General features: G+C 37.1%; 1 protein-coding gene and 1 long non-coding RNA gene across 6 annotated transcripts in view; both read right to left on the bottom strand.

Moving 5' to 3' along the window:
* GPATCH2 (G-patch domain containing 2) overlaps positions 1 to 22532 on the bottom strand; it is a 170207-nt gene that overhangs the window by 78077 nt on the left and 69598 nt on the right. The gene's annotated exons all lie outside the window — the stretch shown is intronic.
* Positions 10997 to 22532, bottom strand: part of LOC140626851 (uncharacterized) — a 37261-nt gene continuing 25725 nt past the window's right edge. Inside the window, exon 2 of the long non-coding RNA XR_012025854.1 lies at positions 10997 to 13003. This is a non-coding gene — a long non-coding RNA (uncharacterized lncRNA). The remainder of the gene's footprint in view (positions 13004 to 22532) is intronic.

The following is a 22532-nucleotide window of genomic DNA, read 5'->3' as shown; positions in this document are numbered from 1 at the left end:
TCCATGGGATACAGTAATGGGTAACAGCATGATACCTCAAAAGACCAAAGAGAACCAGGTTCCGGTAAGTGGATAAGGCACCAGGGTTCAGAACTAGACCAGCCAGCCAGAGATCAGCAAGGACCGAAAAATAATGAACAGATGCTAAGAGGGTGCAAGAATCTAAGGTAATCTCTATCACCTCCATGGCACCTAAGCTCCCCAATGCCATTTTGGAGAGAAGTAGATGGGAGGCGAAGAACTGCAAGACCAAGCATTTGTTAGAAAAAGGATAAGCTGTCCAAAGAAATACTTCATACTGAGATACAGTCATTGGCAGATGTACATCACTTTCCCCAACCCCTGCTCCCCACTCCATGTACTCTTTCCCCTCACTGTCCCTTCACCTAGTAGTAATAAGTGGGACCTCATGAGAAATATCAAATGTCCTAAATTAAGAAGCTACATTTTCTTTTGTCCAGGTATTAAATTTTTGCCCTATGACACTATTATAAACTGACAAAAGACCTTTAAATGATTCATAGATAGAAGAATTATCCTTACATTAGAATAGATGAAAATCTTCCATGTGATCCACAAGTAAGCAGTAAAGTGTACATACTTTACTAGTTTAAGCTTTCTCAGTGTTTTACAGCAAAATTCCACATAATGTGTATCATACTTTTCAATCTATAAAATTATAGATTATAATTATAAATCAATTGTGATTTGTTTATCTATAACTTGTGAAAGTTATAAAATCAATTGTGACCAAAACATATTTTTATAATTAGAAAACAAAGCAATATGAAATCTTAGCAGTAATTCTTGCTGTCCAATGAAGTGATCACAATGAGATATGCAATCTACCAGGTTTAACAAAATGAACTAGAATTTATGGATTTCATCTACTCTTTCTTTTTCTCCAGTCCAGGAACACAGTATAAAGCGATTAAAATGTGGGCTATCAGTCCAGACTGCCTGAGTCCAAATCCTGAGTCTTCCACATTTCAGCTCTAAGATAGTCTCAACTCCCACATCTACAAAATGGGGATGGAAACAGTATCTATTTTATAGAGTTATTAGGAGAAGTAAATGAGACAATCTGAACAGCACATACATCAGAGTCTGCCTATTATTATTGGTATTAATTGTCTCAAAATTTAATGCAAGACACAACTACAATAATAAGATGACACAAATAAGTACTACAGTAGATGTAGCATTGACTGAGGAGCTTCCATAGGATTGGAGGGAGTTGGGAACGAGCAGGGTATGTATGCAGAGTCATGATGCAATTGGAGGTGTTCAATATTGGAAATATCATCATTCTTTTCAGTGAAATACTTAAAACACTCTTGGTTAGGGTTGATAAAAATCAGACAAGCAACTGTTTTTCATGAGCATGTTAGAAATGCAGGTATATGTTGAACATATAAAACACACCCTATTACAAAGAGGAGTTACTTTACAAATTAAGTAACAACTACACAATAGCCAGTCTAAATCACAAAACTTCATTCAGTAATTTCCACAAAGACATTATTCGTGACTCCATAGGCTGGTGCTTTTCTGATGCTTTTCAATTAGTGTAAAGGTCATGAGTTTAAATAAAATAGAGTTAAGTATCTTATCTATAATAATGGTCTCTAAATTGAATGTTTTACAGCTGATTTGCTGTTCTTGGCCAATTCTAAGGGCCTGAAAGAAACCTGAACTCGCAGACCATTTGAAAACATGCTCTTGAAGTAATAAAGGGAATGCACCTCTTCCCGCAACCAACTTCAAACACACACACACACACACACTCTGATTTTACACAAAAAGTGAAAAAACCTTGAAGGCTTCTCTGACCACACAACAGCAGTAGACTCCCTCCCCACTTTAAGTTCATATATTTCCTTGTATTTTATGTCACATAACAAACTGCCTCATGTTAAAACTGCAAATATGTGTCTGTCTCCTTTATAAACATGCACATTTCTCAAGAGCAGTGGCTTTTGTCTAATTTATTGTTGTATCACCCACAGAACCTGGTACACTGGCCTACACAGAACCATGGGTTGAAGTCATCAAAAGCACAAATATAGCTCGCCACTGCTGATTAGCATTTTATGATAGCCATAAGGCAACTCAGCATATATTTCAAATAACTCACAAGCAGACTAAATACTATAGTCTTTAAAAATCTGGATATGTTATCTTACATGCCAGGCTGCTATCTGTAAAGTTAAACCCATTCTAACACCAGTTCCACAAAATTAAATAATGCAAAAGAGAAAACCTACTAGGAAGTATGTAGAGAATAAATGGAGTAAATGAATATAATTTACTAAGTGCTTTGCATAAAGAATAGCCCACGATTTTTAAAGTACAGAAAATGAAAGCGATGCAATAACTCCTTAATGAACTCCTTGAACAGTTTCACATAAGCTGGCCAAATGTAATAAGGAAAAAAAGATTATAAGAAAAAAAAAAAGAAAAAGTTGGTGAATAACCTTTCTGGCGTACCACACTATTAAGAGAATTCCTGGACAGAAAGAAGCCTGTTGAATATCAGCATATACTGAGAAATTGTCAGAATACTACATGTTCTTAAAATCCATTTTAGAAGGAGCTATCCATAAAGCAAGAGTAGCATCTACGCATTGACATAACTAGAGAGATATAACTAAGAGACCACCTATTCTAGAATCATCCCATAGGTGTTAACTATGAGCCCCTTGGACCTTAAGCCCCACTGTGCAATCAGAAACCATAAGATCTTCTGTGAATCACTGACATGATGTCATGATAACCCAACTCTGTGGGAATGAGGGTACAAACAAAAGGCCACGTAGTACACTCCACTGGACCAGGAACCACGCCAAGTGCAGAGATAACTGTTTTATTCTTTCCCTTTGTCCTCTGGGATGAACCCAGGATGTACTAACTAAACAGTATCCATTATTATTGATTTTCCCAAACACTGATTGAGCACTTTCTGGGTGGCACGGGCTCTCAGAAGCTGCACACATGCACAGTATTACTACTGCTTGCAACCCTGCAAGATTTTAATTATTATCTCAATCTCGCAGATGAGGCTCGAAGAGATTAGAACAACCCACCTGAGGCCACCTACTTAACAAATAGTGGAGACAGTACTTTAGTCCAGAAATGTCTGGTTCATTTACTCAACAAGAAAATATTGAGCCTTTACTATGCGTCCTGGGAAAAGGAAGATGAAGAGACACACTGGCGAACAAAGACTGACCAGGATCCTGCATTTATAAGATTTGCATTTCAGTCTAGGGAGACACAATGAATTAAAAACAAACATATATACACAAACACTATAGATTGTGGTAAATTCTATGAAGGAAATAAATCAGGAGAAGGTGATGGGGAAGTGGAACCCCAGCTGAGTCCGGAAGCATGGGATGGAGCAGCCAAGCTAAGGGTAGGAGGAGTGGGACACTCCTAGCCAAGGAAATAGTATAGGAAGGTGTGGAAGCAGGGACAAGTTTACATGTTCCAGGAGTGGCAAGGAGGTCGGGTGGGCAAGGAAAGATTGGCCAGGTGTAAAGTCAGACAGCACGAAGGGACCAGAACACACTGGGTGATCTTAGTTCTAAGAAGTGTGCTTTCTTTGGAGTACTTGGGTGGCTCAGTTGGTTAAGCATTTGCCTTTGGCTCAGGTCATAATCTCAGGGTCCTGGGATCGAGCCCTGCATCCGCTCCCTGCTCAGTGGGGAGTCTACTTCTCCCTCTCCCTCTGGCCCTCCTCCCACTTGTGCTTCTCTGTCTCTTTCTCACAAAAATAAATGAAATCTTAAAAAAAAAATAAAGAAGTTGTGCTCTTTATTCCAGCAGTTCTCAAACTTTATACTCAAAAATAACTGAGGACTCCAAAAAGCTTTTGTTTATATGGTTTATATGTGTTGACATTTGCTGTACTGGAAATTAAAACTGTTAATTTTTCAACTCAAGAGTATCCAATACTCTTCTTGGAAACTGCAAAATACCACCATGTTCTTGTGAAAAATCGAGGTGAAAAAGACAAATATCTTAGTACTACTATGAGAACAGTTTTACCCTGTGGACACCCTGATGAGACTTGGGGATTCTCTGGAGTCCTCAGACCACATTTTGAGAACCACCACCATACACCATGGTTGTCCAACTGTGGTCCCCAGGCCAAGAGCACCAACATCACCTGAGATCATGTTAGAAATGCAAATTTTCAGGCCTCTCCCCAAATCTACTGAATTAGAACCTCTGGGAGTCAAGCCCTACCATCTGTGTTTTAACAACCCTCCATGTGATTCTGATCCTCTCAAAAGTTTGAGGACCACTGTTCTAGATTTTACTGAAGATGGTAAGACAAAGTGGGAAAAATACCAACAGAGAGATCATAAGAAATGCTTTTAAAATATGCAAAAATTGGCTGTCACAGCATAAATACAGAACTTGAAACCAAGTGCAGGAAAAAAAAAATTTAAAAACCCTGTAGCAAGGACAATCAATAGAAGGGTGACTTCTTTTTGAACAAAGGTTTCAGACTGCATGGAAATTGAAGAGGCAAAACTGGAAACACTGACAGATTCTGCAAATATGTATGGCAGCAAATCCAAATGTCAATCTTCATGGGTGAATAATACCAAAAGCGCTGGTGTTAGAGTGTCAGTCTTAGGCATATGGAGTCCCAGAGATAATAAACGATATCAAAGGTGCTAACCAAGATAATAAATCTATGAAGAAAAGAAAAGCTAATTTTTATTGAATCCTATCTCATTTCTCACAAATAATTCTTCTTAAAGGGAATAACTCCACATAACTTGTCTTGTTTAGCAGTACAAAGGAACAAACAAATGAGTTTGTTTGGTGATGCATATTAATATCTTAATTCATTAAAAAACTGTCACTGTGTACACCAAATAATATTTTAGTTCCTTTCACTGATTCTTACCTAAATCCTATAACGTAACTATGTACCTGTATCCAAAATGATATAATAATTATCCTCTGAGCCCTTAGCAACATCTGTATACTCCAATCATTGTACTTATATTATTGATTACATTGCATTTTAGTTAGCTGTTGTGTATCTAACCCTCTTATAGACTATAAGCATCTAGAGACTAGGAACCATGTGTTACTCAACGGTCTCTCCCTACATTGCATAGTGTGTGGCACATGATATGAAATGAACCAATATTCACTTGTTGATTTAAGTATTTATGTTTTATCTTGACATCTACATTGAAATCTCAACAAGGGCCATGGCTGGTATTTTAATTGCTTTGAAATGCAAATAACAGAATCCTAGGTACACCTGTTTTCAATAAGCCCTCGGTTACTGAATATAGATACAGATACATGTCTCTTGTAAATGACAATGGGAAGAACAAATACAATTAGTGGGAAAACTCAACATGCTCATTTAATTATGTATGGAAATATTTCAATGAATATAAAATAAGACCCTACCAAAAAGATTCTTACAGGTCTCACAGTTAATTGCCCTCACCCTATATTAAAAAAAAGAATCATACCACTCACATTTTGAAGATATAGAAGCAACCATAAAAATATTCCAGCAATTCTTATTTATTAATTCTCAAATCAGAACCCTTGACTGTGATTTAAAATTATTAGCTGGGTAAAGTGCTAGCTTCATAACCAAAAAGTGCCCATCTTCTTATTAGTCATCAGGTTGTTGATGGGCCAATATGAAACAGGACCACGTTTCATACTCAAAATGAAATTCTACTTTACGTTGTTTCTTATGTTTATCAAACTATTCATTGTCTGTGCAAAAATATTCAGGATGTCTAAAGATAATAAAAGCTCATGAGTGGTATCCTATGGACCCATGACCACTTGGACTAATAAGCAACAATCAATTGTCCTCTTTAAATCCGGACCCTTTTGGTTCTCTCCCAAATCTCTAGGGTGAGCAGATGTCACATGACCGCACAGCTGGCTAGGGTACATACAATTTTTACTGTAATGACCTGTAAAGTACTATCTGCATTCAGCTTAGCATTTTACAGACACCTGGCTCAGCTACTTGGTTCAACTTAGCATCGATATTTGGAGCTTAGTGTGGATTTTAAAGTCACACTCCTGTTCAAATTCATGTTTTGCCACTTTCTACCTATACAAGTTTTTTTTTTTTTCACTTCTTTTTATTTTTGTAGACTTATGTGTAAAAAGACAATGAGCAATAATACTAATACCTGCCTCCTAGGTCTCTTATGGGAGTTACAATAGTTAGTACGTGTCAAATACTGATAAAATGCCTAGCACATAGGAAGGACTAAAAAATGCTAGCTATTATTAGTAGTAGTACATCTAGATTTCATAGCCCCAAACTGCTTTACCAACAAGCTTGACATTTCAGTTCAGACTAATTGGTAAGGCTATTCATTCTTTTGTTGTTGGTTTTTAGTTCCAATCACTAAATCAATCTGAATGAAAAAATAACTTCTGTATTCGGTTGTTACCTCAATATCACACACCTGCCTACTCAGTTTGAGTGCATGGGTTCTTGTTATTCGGTTTAATAACAAAGAAGTTATTGTTTTCTTTTTAGGTTAATATACAAAATAAAGTCAAAGCCAAAGATGCACCTTTTTGTATCTAAATAGTACCTACAATATTTGCTGAATGAATGGACAACTGACTCAAGTTTTCTGTGGGTGTTCAGTATATTTGGAATTGGAACTAAAAACCAACAAGAAAGGGATGAGCAACCTACCCCAAATTCTAGCAGTAGATTCACAACACCTCTATTGATTTCAGATTTCAAAGATATTTTAGAATCTTTATTTTTTCTTATCACTTTACCCCTCTTCTTTTTTCTTCCCTATCTTGCTTACATGCTCCTTTTTTAAATTCTTTCTTTGCATACATGGTTTAATCAACTCCTACAGAAGCTATTTGTATGCTTACTCACTATGAATCCTTACATAACTAGCAAAACTTTAAACTCACATGTGTATCACCATGTATGAAAAACTTCCTGGACTACAGAGGAAAGTAAGCACAATTAAAATCTACATACAATTTGGTAGTTCTGAACCATGATGCATTCATATAAAACAAAAGACAAAAAAATAAAGAAAATCTTGCCAAAATATATGACAAAACCATCATATCAACACACTTTTTTATCTCTTCTAATTGAAACTATCTCTTCCAGTTTTCCAGGGTGATAGATCCTTTGCCTTTCACTCCTTTATCTAAGTACTTGCTTTTTGGGAAAGTGCATTACTTTCCTACTTTCAATCATTACCTTCTTATTAACGGATCACATACATATAGCTTTTTCTCCTCTGAAGTTCCATACTTCCAGCAACTAGTCACACACTTCCAGGAACCGTTTTGGGTGTTTCTTTCTGGAAATTCTAGAATCACCTCAAGCTCAAGCTCACGATAGCCAAATAAATTTATTAAATTTCCTCTCTAATTAACTTCCCATCATAAAGTTCAATTCTTAATTTTTAAAAATGAGTAAATGAATGAACGAATGTATGTATGAATGCATTTATGGCTACTGGTCAATGGCAGCACTTTGCTAGTTTCACAAAGGAGAAAACGTGAGCGTCATCTGGCTTGGAAAAATTTGGTTTTTATCTTCCATCGTAGAATAGAAAATAGAGTGAGTACTTTGCAGTCAGATGAAGTAATCTTGGCTCTGCCGCATATTAACTATATAACCTAGCCACATAAATTAATTTCTCTTTGCCTCAATTCGTTTCATCTACAATTGGACCTATTGGTGATGCTGCAGGTTTTCTGTAAGGATTAAAAACAGAATATATAGGAAAAGAGGAAGCACATCACTCTGGCACAGAGCAGGCAAACAAACTGAATATTTTATCAAGACTTTTATGTCCAGGATTGTCACTCTTATAATTCAAATTCCTTCCAACCTCTTACTTCACTTTTCTTTTATTTGCACTGTACCTCTTACACTCTCCATCTGTCCAGGCCTCAGCTACCCAGAAGCCCTAACTCGCTGACATCATCTACAGTGCATTCCCCATTTCTATCTATCAGCCTACATTTTCCTATCCTTTCTGTGAATTCATATGGCAGTATGGAGAATAATATACAATTTTGAACTTAACTGATTGCCCTCTAGACATTAGGGAGGTTTTGCCTAAATCGTAAGCTCTAGGAGTATGCTAAATCCTTAATCACTGACAATCTGAAAAAAACCCAACCCAGATGTATGAGCTTTGATAAGTCACTTCATGTCCCTGGACCTCAATTTTCTAATCTGTTAAAGAAAATTCAATATTTTCTCCAAAGTCTTTTACATCAAAACCATTCTGTGATTTTAAATTGAGTGCTTAGATCATTTTCATAAAGATTAGAAATCAAAGGAAAGGAGTCCTTTTTTGACTCCTTACTTCTCTCTGAATTTCCTTAGCCCTTTGTTCATTCCATTAATAAAGCACTTACCTTACTGCATTAGATTAAGTACATGTCTACCCTGCTAGATAGTAAATCCCTTGACAGTAGAGCCTATTTCAATTAATCTTTGTACCTGGGGTTACTTAAGACAACATGTGGCACACAGTAGGCTTTCAATATGTATTTGCTAAATTGAAATTAATTAGCTTAAGAGGTTTGAGATGGGCAAAGAACATATAAATTTTGCTTTGTACTGAACACAAATACTCTCTACAAAGCCCTGTTCACAGGTGTTCCCCCGTCCCCATTTCTGTAATATCTTGACACTATTCAAAATATTAAAATATAAGAAGTGAAAGACTCATCACGACAATAAATAAAACTACTTCAAATAATAAGGATAGTGGAGCAGAAAAGTCAAACCTCTCAAAATATAATCAAACCACTTAAGACTTCAATGCCCATTTAAATTATATAAGAAAAAAGGAAATGCTTCAATTGATTTGGTAAATACAGCTTTCCCACTGATTCAATACTTTGGATAATTACAAGTATTTTAAATTTTGACAATGATAGTAATTTCATCCCTCAAGAATTTGATACTGGAAACTAAGAATCTTTTTAAATTTCAAAAATTAAAAAAAAATAAAGAAACTAAAAAAAAAAAATAAAACCCAATGATCGGATTATAATATCTGAAGGCCTTTTAGATTTATTTATTTTTTTTTTTCAGGTAAAAATTTTAATTACATAGACTTTCTGGTCTTCCTGACCAGGACCTTTTATTTTCAGACTGTATAAAGAGAAATAAGTATAAAACTATCACCTTAGCCTTACCTTTTCATCACAAAATGGATGGATTCTTTTTTTTTTTTTAAAACAGACTCTGCCTTAGATGGATTCATATAGGTATCAATAACTGGGAAGTCTACATCCTTAAAAAAAATGAACTAAAAAAAAAAAGAACTAAAGTTTCACAAAAGAATTTAATTATTTTTAAAGTTTATTATTTTTTTAGTAACCTCTACAATCCAAAGTGGAGCTTTAACTCATGATCCTGAGACCAAGAGTTGCATGCTCTTCCGACTGAGCCAGCCAGGCACCCCCTCACAAAAGAATTGATTCAAGGGCCCCCAAAACGCATCTGATTTTGTGGCACTTCTAAGGAGAACAAATGCTTGGAGCATGACAACAAAGCTGAGCACTCATATCTCAATGTTATCCCTAATGTCATTGCACCAATACTGCTCACGATCTGCAGATTCTGTAAATTTGGGGTTAATATTACTAAAATAATGTTGTCATGTGGCATGGAGTTTATTTTGGCAGCAGAATTTACTTTAATAGCTTTATAAATACTTTGGTCTTGCGCTGATAGAATCATTAATGGCCTGAAGGGTCACTTAATTTTCTTAGTTTTACTTTACTGGATTTTATGGGGAAAATAACATGCTATGTTACATTTTCTTATTTGCAGTACATGAATGTCTCAGGACAAATCTCTTGCAAATGTCAAGGGTCTACTGTAATTGTTTCTAGTCTGCCCACTGAAACTTAGCAAATGGGTAATATCCTGGCCTCTCCATTCTGACAGTGACTTGTGTTGGAGGGTTAATCACCACGAAGAGCAGAAGAGCTGAACTTTAAGCGTTAAGATGGGCATAAATCCTAATGTACAATGTATGCTTTTTTTTTTTTTTTTTTAGCTTTTTTTTTTTTTAGCAGTAGGCTCTTTTGGGTTACTATGGGCCAAGTTATGTCCATCATAACTATACTTAACATTGTTGGGCCATAATATTTCACACTGTTATGAATGCTGCACTATCAAAAAGCTTGGGTATTTAGGGAAAGATTCATGCTGATGCCTTCTGCTGACCGCTATCACCTCTTTCTTTATCAAATCACTTTCTAGAACTCTCTGCCCATCTCAAGGCAGATAAGGTTTATCAATGTGGATGAGATACCCATTTTTTTGGGGGGGGGGTAGATATCGGTATGGTGCATGGATTCAAATTTAGAATTTTTTTGTAGTGAAAACTGAATAGTTCAATAGTTGTTCAAGTTGAACTAACGCTGTAATTCCACACAGGAAGACATTACTACCAACAGGTTTTTCTCAGTAATTCAGGAAACAAAACATTGACCAATGTGAGTTCAAGTATAATATAAAAGCTAATTGCAGAAGGAGAAGCATCTCAATATTCCTCCAAAATATAACTTCAGTGTTGAAGAAATGATTACTTTCCCAGTAAAAGGATCATTAATTTTTAAATCAAAGCATGATTTATATTTTTAAAACAGTATATATTTGCTCAATTTAATATCTGGCAGTTCTATCACCAAGATTGAAACGGACAGACTACTTGAAATTTGAAAAGGGCAATGTCCACATTGTTCCCCTGGCAGTATACAATGGCAGGTCAAACTTTTGTTCCTCTTGTCCTACAAACAATTTTCAAGCCCACGCTCAATAAATAAATTTGGTCTGAGCACTCCCAATCAGGGCTGCACAATCCCCTCAGTAGCAGACCTATGATAAATGGACTTATTTTCCCAAATCAAACACTTGAATTTAAATTCAGATGAGTTAATGCAAAGGTCAACATTGTAATCAGTTCTTTTGATCTTTATAGAATTTCTGGAGTAATACATAATAAATCTGAAACAAGGCAATTTGCAGCTCTGTATGTGTGGCTGGCAATAAAAATCTTAACGATCAGAGCCTTTATGTACTTAGGGAACGTTTTATAGTAATGGCTATGGTGAGAGCTTCAATGCATAGGAAACAATGGCAATAGATAACCCTGAAAGACTTGGTTTCTTGATTGTTTCTACAATTTATTTATATATGTATTTATATAGAAACTTAATGCACACACATCCATGCCAACTGTATTTTTGAAATAGTCACTACTTTTGTTATAATCCCCTAGTTTCGAGTTCATAAGTTAAAGATAAAATTGCTTGGGGCAAAAATTAGTATATCAGATTCAAACTAAAAATTTTCAATACCTAAATGAGGATTACATTTCTTGGGAGTTTTTTTTTTTTTTTTCTTTCTTTTTTTACATTAAAAAGTTGCAGGAGGTTAAACTAATTAAAGTGTATACTTCAATTTCACGACTGATAAGAAAAGCGCAATTGATTATGGTACAATCACAAAGGGGTTGCATGCTCTTTAAATTGAGAGTTAAGGAAGGAAGGAAGGAAAGGCGAAGAGAAGGAGGAACAGAAGGAAGGACAGAAAGAAAAGTGAAGGAAAAACAGACCGACGGGCAGCTGAGGGCCACCCTGCAGCTAGCTGCTGGGTGCTATTGGGTACTACAGTGTCAGGCTGTTCCCTTTCTCTGCATGTCTTAGCACCAGTCCCTGATTTTTCGGGAACACACTAAATTATTATGGGTGGAATAACATGAATTTTTATTTTGACAGCAGTGATGAGTAATAGCCTGTTAATTTTTGAAAAAAACATAGAATCCACCCCACCGCCTTTTTAGAGCAATACAGCAGTGATGACTTCTCTCTAAACTGTAAAACCATTTTGTGAACTTTATTACACTAAAATGCACAGTGCTTGCACAAAGTGCTACTCTTTGATCAATTCTGATTCTAGTTCATGAGAATACTTTGAACCGTTCTGGCGGTAAATGGGTTTCAACAAGGACTTTATTGGACTTAACATTCAAGGTAAGCCTTTGATGAAATTAGTACTATGAAAAAAAAAAATTCTGATTTCTAGCAGCGAGGGATCCAGTGTCTACAGACTTCGAGGTTGTGTGCGAGGGCTGTGTCACTGGAAGTGAAAAGAAAAAACGAAGTCCCTAAGTGTCATCGGATATCTGTGCTTTCACATCTTCTCTCCCCAGACCTATTCCAGGGGTAACCGCCCTAAATCTAGCCTTGGTGTTGGTTCTAGCAATGAGGCTGAAATCGGGCCTCCCACCAAGATTTACTATAATTTGGTTTTCTGGAAACTCAATGAGAATACTAGTATTTAAAAGACAGAAATATCCCGTGTACCTGGGGCTTGGCAGTTATGATTCCAATTGGATCCAAACACTGCACAGGGTTTGGTCACAGAGCCAGACATTTTAGAAGAAATCTGGGATAAATACATCACCTGTGGCTCATACAATGAGTTCTTTCCTTGACAGGCAAGTCTGATTCAGATTCGTTGCAGATTAACTCCTCGCGCAACACTACTATATTGACATAGCTTATATCATTCTAAGGCTTGATCTTTGAAGACAAAGAAGAGAAAAACAGAACTCACGGTGAGAATCCTGTCCATTTCTTCTGAACTGTGACTTAATTTCCCCAATAAGGCTATGCTGCCTTGTAAATCCCTGGCTCCCCTGAACTCAAGAAAATTTAGCAACAATAAATGACGGGGCTCCTGTGCTTTCTAAAGCAAATCAGCAATGCTCTTGTTTTCTTCTCCTGCAGTTTCAAATTTTCGGTGTACAGATGTCCTGTCACAGCAGTTAAAAAGTACAATCTTGTGAGTCACTAGGGGTCTGACAAGTCGAGTCTCTCAAAGCCTGACAATACAAAAAGTCCTTGATCTGAGGAAAGAGATCATTCGATTTTTTTTTCCAGCAAGTTTCTATGATGCAGCCTATATTAAGAAAATGAGAAAACAGAATCATAAAATTTAAGCTTCCACACTTTGTTCAACCTCGTAAGTAGCCTAGAAATTGCAAATAGTTAAACATACACAGAGAAAACATTCTTTTTCTTAATCCATGCAAACACCACTATGCAAGAAAATGGGCTGAGTAGTTCATTGTATCACATAATAATCTGATCTGCAAGTTCACGGCACAAACCTTCCACGTAAACAATGCAGCAGAAGCTGAGAACACTCAAGTTTAATTAGAATAAAGTGTTAAAGCTTCTCTCCTAAGTTATATTTTAGGTATTCCATCTGGGCAGAGGGAGGAGGCATTTCCTCTATGAAGACCAAACCTCCTATTTTCTTAATAGCATGTCCTGTGGTCCAATTCTATCACTGACGCTCAAAAGTGGTAAAAACTCTCATTTTGGTAAAATTATTTCTAAGGTGGGCTATATATCCTGAGGTCAAGAAGGTCTTGATTTTACATTATAAGTTTTAGTTTTTAAGGAGTACTTGCTGGTTTTAGGCTGACTGTGGTGCACACCTATTGGGTGAAATCATCTATCGTTCTTATGATAGCACTCTGATTCACAAATACCCTTTTCTGGAAGGTCTCCAGTTTCCTGGCCCAGGCCTGAGCATTCACAGCATGCCATCCCACGTTCACTGTAGCTGGTTCAGGGATGTGGATGTGGTGTAGTTAAAAGTCATTAAGAACCAACTCTAGGGAATTTCTGGAACTATCGGAAGAGAAGATTCTCCTTTATTTTGGGTGGGGGGAGAGTGGGGGTGAGGATTATAGAGGTAAGATATAAGCTTCAAGAGCTCACAGCCATTTTGCTTCTATAGACTGGAAAGCCTGCCTGAGAACAAAGTTAACCCAAGGGAAAGCAGAGTCAAGAGATAAAAGGAGCAAGATTTAGTCCCATTGCCAACATTTGAGCCTGTGGCTCGGTGCTATAGTTCTCTGAACAAGAAATATCTCTCTTTAAGTTGCATAAGGCAGGCTGAGTTGGATTTTTGTTTCTTGCAACCAGAAAAATTGTAAGGATTAACACGAATGTCCTCAACTGGAAATTTCTAATAGTGCCTGTGGTTGAGCAATCTCCCCCAAATTTGCCAACATGTTTTTTTCCTTCGGCGAGGTCTTGCACTTTCCCTGAACCTGCAAGTTTTTCTTCTACTTCCTCACTGGCAGCACAGGGCAGAACAGCTTTGGGAGGAGAGGCAGCCAGCAATAGTTCACCAATGGTGTGATGCCACTCCTGAGCTTAAAAAAATGCAGGTGGCATTTGGGGCCGGGAAAGGGAACTCAGATTGCAGAGCACCTGCCGAGAGCCAAGCACCGTTCTGCTTGCTGCACAACCATCAGTTCCCTTGACCTTCTTTCCTATCTGCACAGTATCGTGAAGGAGAGGGAGACACCTTACAAACCAAGAAATAGCTGGTCAGAGAAAACTGGTCAGAATTCAGTCCAGAGTGTAGCGAGCTACTGGTGTCAGCCCCGGAGTCAGTTTTAAATTTGTCTCAGAGGCCACGTCATTGAAAAGCATGATCATGTGAAGGTTTTCAAGCCCTTCTCTGCCTCGGCTTCCCCAATTGCAATGGAAATTATCCCTTAACCTGAGTGACAGGGATAGTGTGAGGTTGACTGAGATGTCTTCATCAGGTGTTTCCTCCACTACTTGGCATACTGTGAGCTGTAACAGCAAAGCCTGAAACGCAGACATGCCCAACAGACAGCTCAACATTATCTGTAAGAGTATTAAATAAACCGAAATGAGGAAATGGCCAATCTGGTCCAGTTTCATGAGACAAGAGCAGGACAAAGAAGTAAGGAGAGCTACAATTATAACTACAGAAAAAAAAAAAAACAAAAAACAACAGATCAAGGATGATTCTCTTAGCTTCAGATGGTTAAGATTGTATTGGTTCTGTAACGTAAATGGGCTGGAAGTTCATACCTAGGATGTTACTATATCTTATTTATCTTGTGCATGTATAGTTATACTTGAGTTGCTATCTTTGTAAAATTCTGACGAACTGGACTCTGGGTGTTCTTACATTAGACATCTGGACTGAGATGGGAAACTGCAATCACAACTCTTTTGCCTAGAAAAAGTGGAAGGGCTAGGAGTACCCTGAATGCTTCTGTGACTAGCTTCTCATGGGCTCTAGGTGGGTCTCATTTAATGAAAATGCAATTGTATTTGAAGTCACATGACATCTCACTCTGATGAAAATTCTATCCTGTCCCATTCTTTTGGGAAAAAAAAAAAAAAAATTCAATTCCCTTTGTCGACTCACCTTTCCAGACACTAGCCTAATTAAGCCCTAGTGATGAGCAAACCAAGACTTCGCCACACCCCTGTACATTATCTGCCCTCCTGTACCCAGGTTGTTAACAGCTCTTGTAAGAAAACCATACAACTGCGATGAGTGGAACTCCAAAAATGTACACTCAGGTGGGCTATCCCAACTCTCTTGAATTTGCTCTCTTCCATCCTTCACATGAGATATTTAAAACGTTCTCAAGTTTCCTCAAAGCTTTTGACTGGTTCCTTTACCCCACAGCCCATCTTAGGGAATGAATCTAGCTCGTATGTTGCAAATAAAGCAGAAATCCAAACACGTTCTCACTTCCTGCCCTGAAATTTGTATACTTCACTTTAACCCACCGGCCCACCCCTTCTGATCCTCCTAATACGATGGAAGAAATGTCTTCCCCCCTGCTTAAGGCCAATCTCTCCCTCTATGCTCTGGCTCCTGTCATCTTCCATCGAATGAGGAAACTCATGGTCTATCAGCCCATCTCCTTTGGGTGTTCTCAACCTCTCCCGATCTCCGGGAGCCTTCCCAATCAGCATTTAAACATATCTCAGGCCTCCCATTATTAAAAATAACCCACACTCTAAACAGTGCCAGTTTTCCTTTCCTTCTCTCCCTTCAAAGCCCAAGTTCCTGGAAGAACTGCTGGCTCATGCCATCTCTGCTCTCTCATAGGTGACTGAAAACATTAAATCTGGCTGAGGTGGCCTGGCAGCCAGGGATTCCAGGTGACCCTCCAATTGAGAAATGTGCATGGAGGGCAACAGTGAAGCTTTGTTCCTTCACAGCAGTTCCACCAATGGACCAGAGTGGCAGGGAGGGGCCGGTGGGGGGCTCTGGGAAGAGGACTGGCCGGTGGGTGAGAGCTCATGGCCGTTGCTGTCCTGGTCACAGAAGGCATCTGGCAGCAGCATCGTCTGGGAGCCTAAAGATGCATCATTTCTCTGCTCTTGCTGCAGGAAGGGAAAACCAAGGACAAGAGCTTTCTTAAGAAAGCCAGAATTTCCCCAATCAGAACTGATCTGTCCTTCATTGCATGTCTAAACACTTAACAAACAGTAATTTGACTTAATAGCCAGTTGTCTAAAGACCTCACTACTCTCGATTATAGGCTTCGTGGCAGCAGACTATGCACTAGTTTTCTCCAAGTTGTCCATGGCACTGAGCACGATTAGTTATAAAAACCAGCCGAGAATCATAAGGCCAACTACGAATTTGAGCCATTCTGACCTATAGATAAAGTGGACAAAGTACACAAGATGTATTATAAACTGTGAAAATTATTTCACACACAGCTAGATTGCAGTATATATATGCTGAGCACATGGATAAGTGTTACAGACATTTGTTATTTTACAGAGCCAACAATGGCACTTTAATAATTTCCTCTGGTTGAAGAGTTGGACAAATGGGTGGAATGAATGGTGGGTCTGAATCTATGCCAAATCTTCTGTTCTTACTTGTGCTATAAAAGATTCTCCTACAGGTGAGTTTTTACATCACAAAGAATAGTGAATGATTACATGTGCTGCAAATACTAAGAGACACCTGCTTCTCTATCTATCCAAAAAAAAAAAAAATACAATTGTAAAAAGAATACTTTGAATATTTACAGGCTTCATAAAATGGATTCAAGAACTTACTCGTTTAATACATCTTTTATGGAATTTTTTTTTTTTTTAACCCTGACTGAGAGAGTTCAGCTTGGAGATAATGTTTCATTTTCTTTAAAAACAAACAAACAAACAAAAAATAACTCTAAGAATGATTAACATGTGAGGACGTTTAACTGCTAAGCTCAAATAAGCATCTGCCTTTGCATACAATTGCCTGTTCTTTTTCTCCTTCTATACCTTTGTCTAATAGCATCTAAACACCTTCTTTTCAAAATATTAAAATTTTGGCTTAGTCTCTCCAGGTCTATTTATATAGCCCTGATTGAAGGTGACAAGTCTCTCAGTTCAATTACAGCATCATTTATAAAGCACCTACTATGAGCTAGGCATCATGTGTGATATGTTTTGATTAATCCCAATGAATGACCAACTGATAACTGATAACTCAGATAAATATTTTACAATTTTTGCAATTTAATTATATATTTATATTTCCCTCCAGGGCGTAGGTTTTTCCTCCCATATATCTTGCCTCAATATATGAATATGTATTTCAGGACTGTCAGTTATATCCAACATTTGGGAAATAAAGATGGTAAATGTTGCTTTGGGATGAAAATGTTCCAGAAGCATTTAAGATATTCCTGCTACTGTGCATAGGAAGATTAGTATTTCATGAGAAAAGTTTATTTGATTTGATATCTTCCTTTTCCATCTTTGACCTTACAGTACAAATGAATGGCTCTAGTCCAACTGAATTACAGCTCCTACAAGACCGTTTGGACAGAAATAACAAAATGCTTATGGCCTCTTGTCATTCATTCACCAATTTGTTTATTCATCTTGATTTGCAAGCATGTACTGGTCACTCCTATTCCTTGGCAAGATAAATATACTCAGATAGTGCTCCGCATGAGATAAACCAAGAGACAATTGACATAAATCATTAAGGTAAGGAATATACACAAAAAATAGGAAAATTTCTTAATCAGCAAACGAATCTAAAGCTGACTTGCTCTGTGCAAATGCATGCAAGTTAGAAAAAAACCCCAACAGTTTCATGACTGAAAACTTTCACTTCATCTAGGTTCACGGGTTAGTTGGGTGTAAAAATCATGCTACAATTGCTTTAAGTTATGTGCAAACAAAATCAAACTGCATTCCCTTCCGATGAGTTCTTTAATGGAAGAGCTCCGCAAGGAGCAACTGTCTATTCCCCAGTTTGTTTCCTATCTTCCTAAATGTCAATCTCATAAGTGTTCCATTTGTCTCTCCCTGAACACTATCGACGTTTCTATTCTACCCCCAGAATATGAGACTGAGACAGCACGGCTTGGTGGCAAGAGCCTCAGTTCTACAGCACAGAGACAAGTGTCCACCATTTGTCAACTGTGATATGGGATGGGTTTCTAATTTCTCTAAGCCTCAGGCTCAGCAGTGGTTAATAAGATCTATTTCTGCAGGTTGTGATGAAAATTGAAGACATATGCAAACACTCAGCAAAAGACCTACCAGACTGTAGATGCTCAATGAGGTAACAACACCAACACCAATAATAACTCAGATTATCCACTTATTCACCAAATATTTATTGATACCTGCTCAGTGCTGGGCACTGATTTGACCTGAGGGACATAGTAGTCATCAAAGAAGATACTCGAAGCCCTCAAAGTTGTCATTCTCAAGAAGGAAAACCAACTATAATAATATGAGAAAGGGGACACCTGGGTGGCTCAGCGGTTGAGCATCTGCCTTTGGCTCAGGGCATGATCCTGGAGTCCCAGGATTGGTCCCTCATTGGGCTCCCTGCATGGAGACTTCTCCCTCTGCCTCTCTCTCTCTCTTTCTCTCTCTCTGTGTCTCTCATGAATAAATAAATAAAATCTTTAAAAAATAATGCTAATATGAGAACATACTGAAGAGAGTCTTAAATACAAACTTTTATGTTATCCTCATTCACTGTAGTTATTTTTAGGGATGGATACTTGTCCACAAGGAAAAGTTGTATTTTCTTGTTATCTTCTTGGTTTTAAAAATGAGGTAACAAAAATCTACTGAGGGACGTCTGGCTGGGTCTGTTGCTAAAGCATGGGACTCTTGATCGTTGGGTTGTGAGTTCAGGCCCCACTTTGGATGTAGAGTTTATTTTAAATAAGTAAGTAAGTAAAATCTACTGATAAATAGTGTGTTTAGTAACTTGCTTTAGAAATGGAAATTCAGTAAAATTTACTTCAAAAAACACTGTAGCTTACTTTGTCCTGGAAATACTGTTATTTTTAAAATGTGATTTTAGGAGCACCTGGGTGGCTCAGATGGTTAAGCATCTGCCTTCAGCTCAGGTCATGATACTGGGGCCCTGGGATAGAGCCCCCAGTCGTGCTCTTTGCTCAAATGTGAGTCTGCTTCTCACTTCTTCCTCTCCCTCTGCCTCTCCCCCACAGTCCATGTTCTCTCTCTCGAATGAGTAAATAAAGTCTTTTAAAAAGAAAATAAAATGTGATTATAAAACCATTTTTTACTTCTAATGGACAAAAGGTCTGTCTGTTTTATATAATCTTAACTGAACAAATATTTCAGGATGAGCAAGAAAATGTCTGTGATACTGAACTGTTGCTTTTGCAATTATATATTATATTAAGACAATTATTTAAATACATGTAGAAAGGCAAGTAAGACATGTGATAATTAAGATATGCAATTACATGATTAGTAAGTGTAATTACATAGCATACAATCAGAGATGTTATGGAGAATTTTTGCTTACACGGACAGATACATTTTTCACACACTTTCATGTTATGAATCTGAAAAGATTCATAATTTGAAATTATTTTATTTTAATCAAAATCATTCCAGAACCCCCAACTTCTTAAGAAAATAAAACAAGAATTTTTTTCCTTAACTCCTTAATAAAACAGAGAAAAGCCTGGGCCAGGCAGGAATACAGATCTGGTATGTCAGCAAACAAAGACCGCTCTTTGTAGCCTGTGTGGGCATTCTGCCTGGGTGCCAGCATCGCCAAATAGCAAATGCAGGGCTTATACATTAGTTCATTTCACTCTTATTATCTGTTAAGGAAAGGGTCTCTCTGGATCAGGGTTCCTGGAAGCATTAGCATCACTTGGGAACTTGTTAGAAATGCAATTCTCAGGCCCTAACCCTGATCTACTGACTTGACAAACTCTGGGGGTGGAGCCCAACAACCTCTGGTTCCACAAGCCTGGCAGGTGATTCAGTCAAGTTTGAGTACTGCTGCTCGAGGTTCAAAGAATCAAGACTCCTAATCCTTCCTACTTTAACCTGGAAATGGGGCCAAACAGTTCCCTTGGCCAGCTGGGTTAGCTCTCCGAACCATAATCTGGGAAACAGGAACACAAATGTAATTCTGTGTTGTACTTGAACGATGATGTATATATTTTTTATTAAAAGTGTGGTGCCAGAAATCATGTTAAACAGTAAAATGCAACGAGATAAATACTATTATTAGCCAACCTTACAAGGGGAAATATTAAATTTTGCTAGAGGAGTTACAAAACTTACAGAGACGGCAAAGTGGCTAATAAGTAAAATAGTAGGCTTGAAGATTACAGAACAACTACAAGCATGTAATATCACCCATTTCTGAACTTACTTAGTTTTCAATTACCATAGTCTTAGATCCCACTGGTAATATTTCTCAACACTACCCACCAAAAACAATATAAAGAAATTAAGATAAATTCTTCAATCATAATTAATTCTAACATAACTAGAAATCGTATGTCTAGATGTGAAGTACCTGAAGAAAATACTGACCAACATACCAAGAGCCCAACCTGATGGGTAGGAATAAAACTACACGTACTTTTGTTCTTCCTTCTTCTTCTTCTTTTTTTTTTTTTTTAAGTTACAGAAATAACCTGAACTCAAGTCCAACCTTTACATATTTAGGAGACACTTCAGTAAATTATTATTCTTTAGATTCTTACACAGGGTCACAGGACATATCCATAGCCATACATATACTATTCAAAGTGTATTCATATCATTTAATTTAGTGACTGATCTAGTCGAAGCTGTATGTGGTCGAATACAAAGTCCAGGCTGGTTTACCTGTTCCAGAGGCAGTAAAGACATTGAAAGGAGCCAAAGGAAAGGCAACAGAGAAGAGTCTATGCACAATAGAGAATTTTTGCTAGACAGTGATGAAAAGTCCATATGTTACAGTGCCACCATAAATTATGTGAGAACGAATGGTCAGGCCACAAAGGGGTTCCAAAAATAGGCTGAAACTGCCCACAGACTGAAAACAAATTGCTTAAATTCCAATATGAGAAAACAGTGTTCTTGACATATACTTTCATGTGGCCACTATTGGGTGAAGCCAGGTCTGCGAGATGAAATATAATATGCTTTAGCTTTAAAACTGGAAGTTGTTATTCCGTCAAGAAACTAAAATGCAAAGATATCTGCATGAGTCTGATGCCTCAAGGCTTAAAGATTTATTATGAAGGAAAGACAAAAAATGAATGATGGCTTGTCAGTGGGTCTGAACCCTAAAAGTGACCCTGCGTTTTGGAGAAATGGAAAACTCAGAAGTCTTACTTTTTCATCATCTTAGGAATTAAAAGTAAGTTTGAATTATACAGTTACTGGTTTATCTAAAAATACATACTTAAGTGATAACAGGGATATTATAAATCAAAAGCAAAAATGCTCAAAGGGTTCCACTGTCTATTATTGAGTTCATTTTTCTTAAAGACCAACATTAAATCTAAAATGTTAAGAAACAATTATATGATCTTCTCCCATAAAAGGTGGAAAGTAAACAGGAAAAAAGGTAATAAAAAAACACACTAAGAGGATGCTTATAATCTTTATTAAAGATGGCTGTGGTTAATAGGGAAATCAATCACCTATTGCTTACTAAATTTTCAAATTTTAAATTTAAGAACATCATAATCGTAATACAGACAACATGCAAAACATGTAATCATATAGTCTTCATGAATGAATTCTCAACAAACTAGATGTTTAAAAACTTGATATTCTTCTAAAGGGATAAAAATCAGTCCAAGAATATTATATTGATCAATCTTATCACAGATTTAAAATGTTGAAGGATCAGTGAATATGGTTTTATTTTAAATAAAATGGTAGTCTGTCGTCAGAATACTTGATCTTGACAGAAATGCCACAGCACATCATTATTATTAAGGATGCATATACTGTATGTATCAACAACAGTAGAGTATTTAGGAATATTAATTAATAGTTTACAATAATTTTAAAGCTCCCGTAATTTTGCATGGTCCGCATCACTGTTTTAAAAATTAAAAGTAGTGAGTTATATTATGCTGAAGAAAATATACGTTGCTATTACTGAATACAATAACTTCATATGATTCAGGACACAGATTTCAACTGTGATTCGGGGTGTATTAAAATTAGTTCTCATTTGAGAAGTCATTCATCAATGATGGAAAATATCCTTAGCTCAGTTTTGTGAAATAGAACGGCATTTTTACGTAACTGAAAAGTAACCAAAAGCTTTCATACAGGGTAAAAATGTTATATTGCACTACCAAGAGAGAGCCAAGCAGTGT

Source organism: Canis lupus, chromosome 38, assembly GCF_048164855.1.
Source record: "Canis lupus baileyi chromosome 38, mCanLup2.hap1, whole genome shotgun sequence".
Lineage (NCBI taxonomy): Eukaryota > Metazoa > Chordata > Mammalia > Carnivora > Canidae > Canis > Canis lupus.
This window is presented reverse-complemented; position numbering and strand designations above follow the sequence as displayed.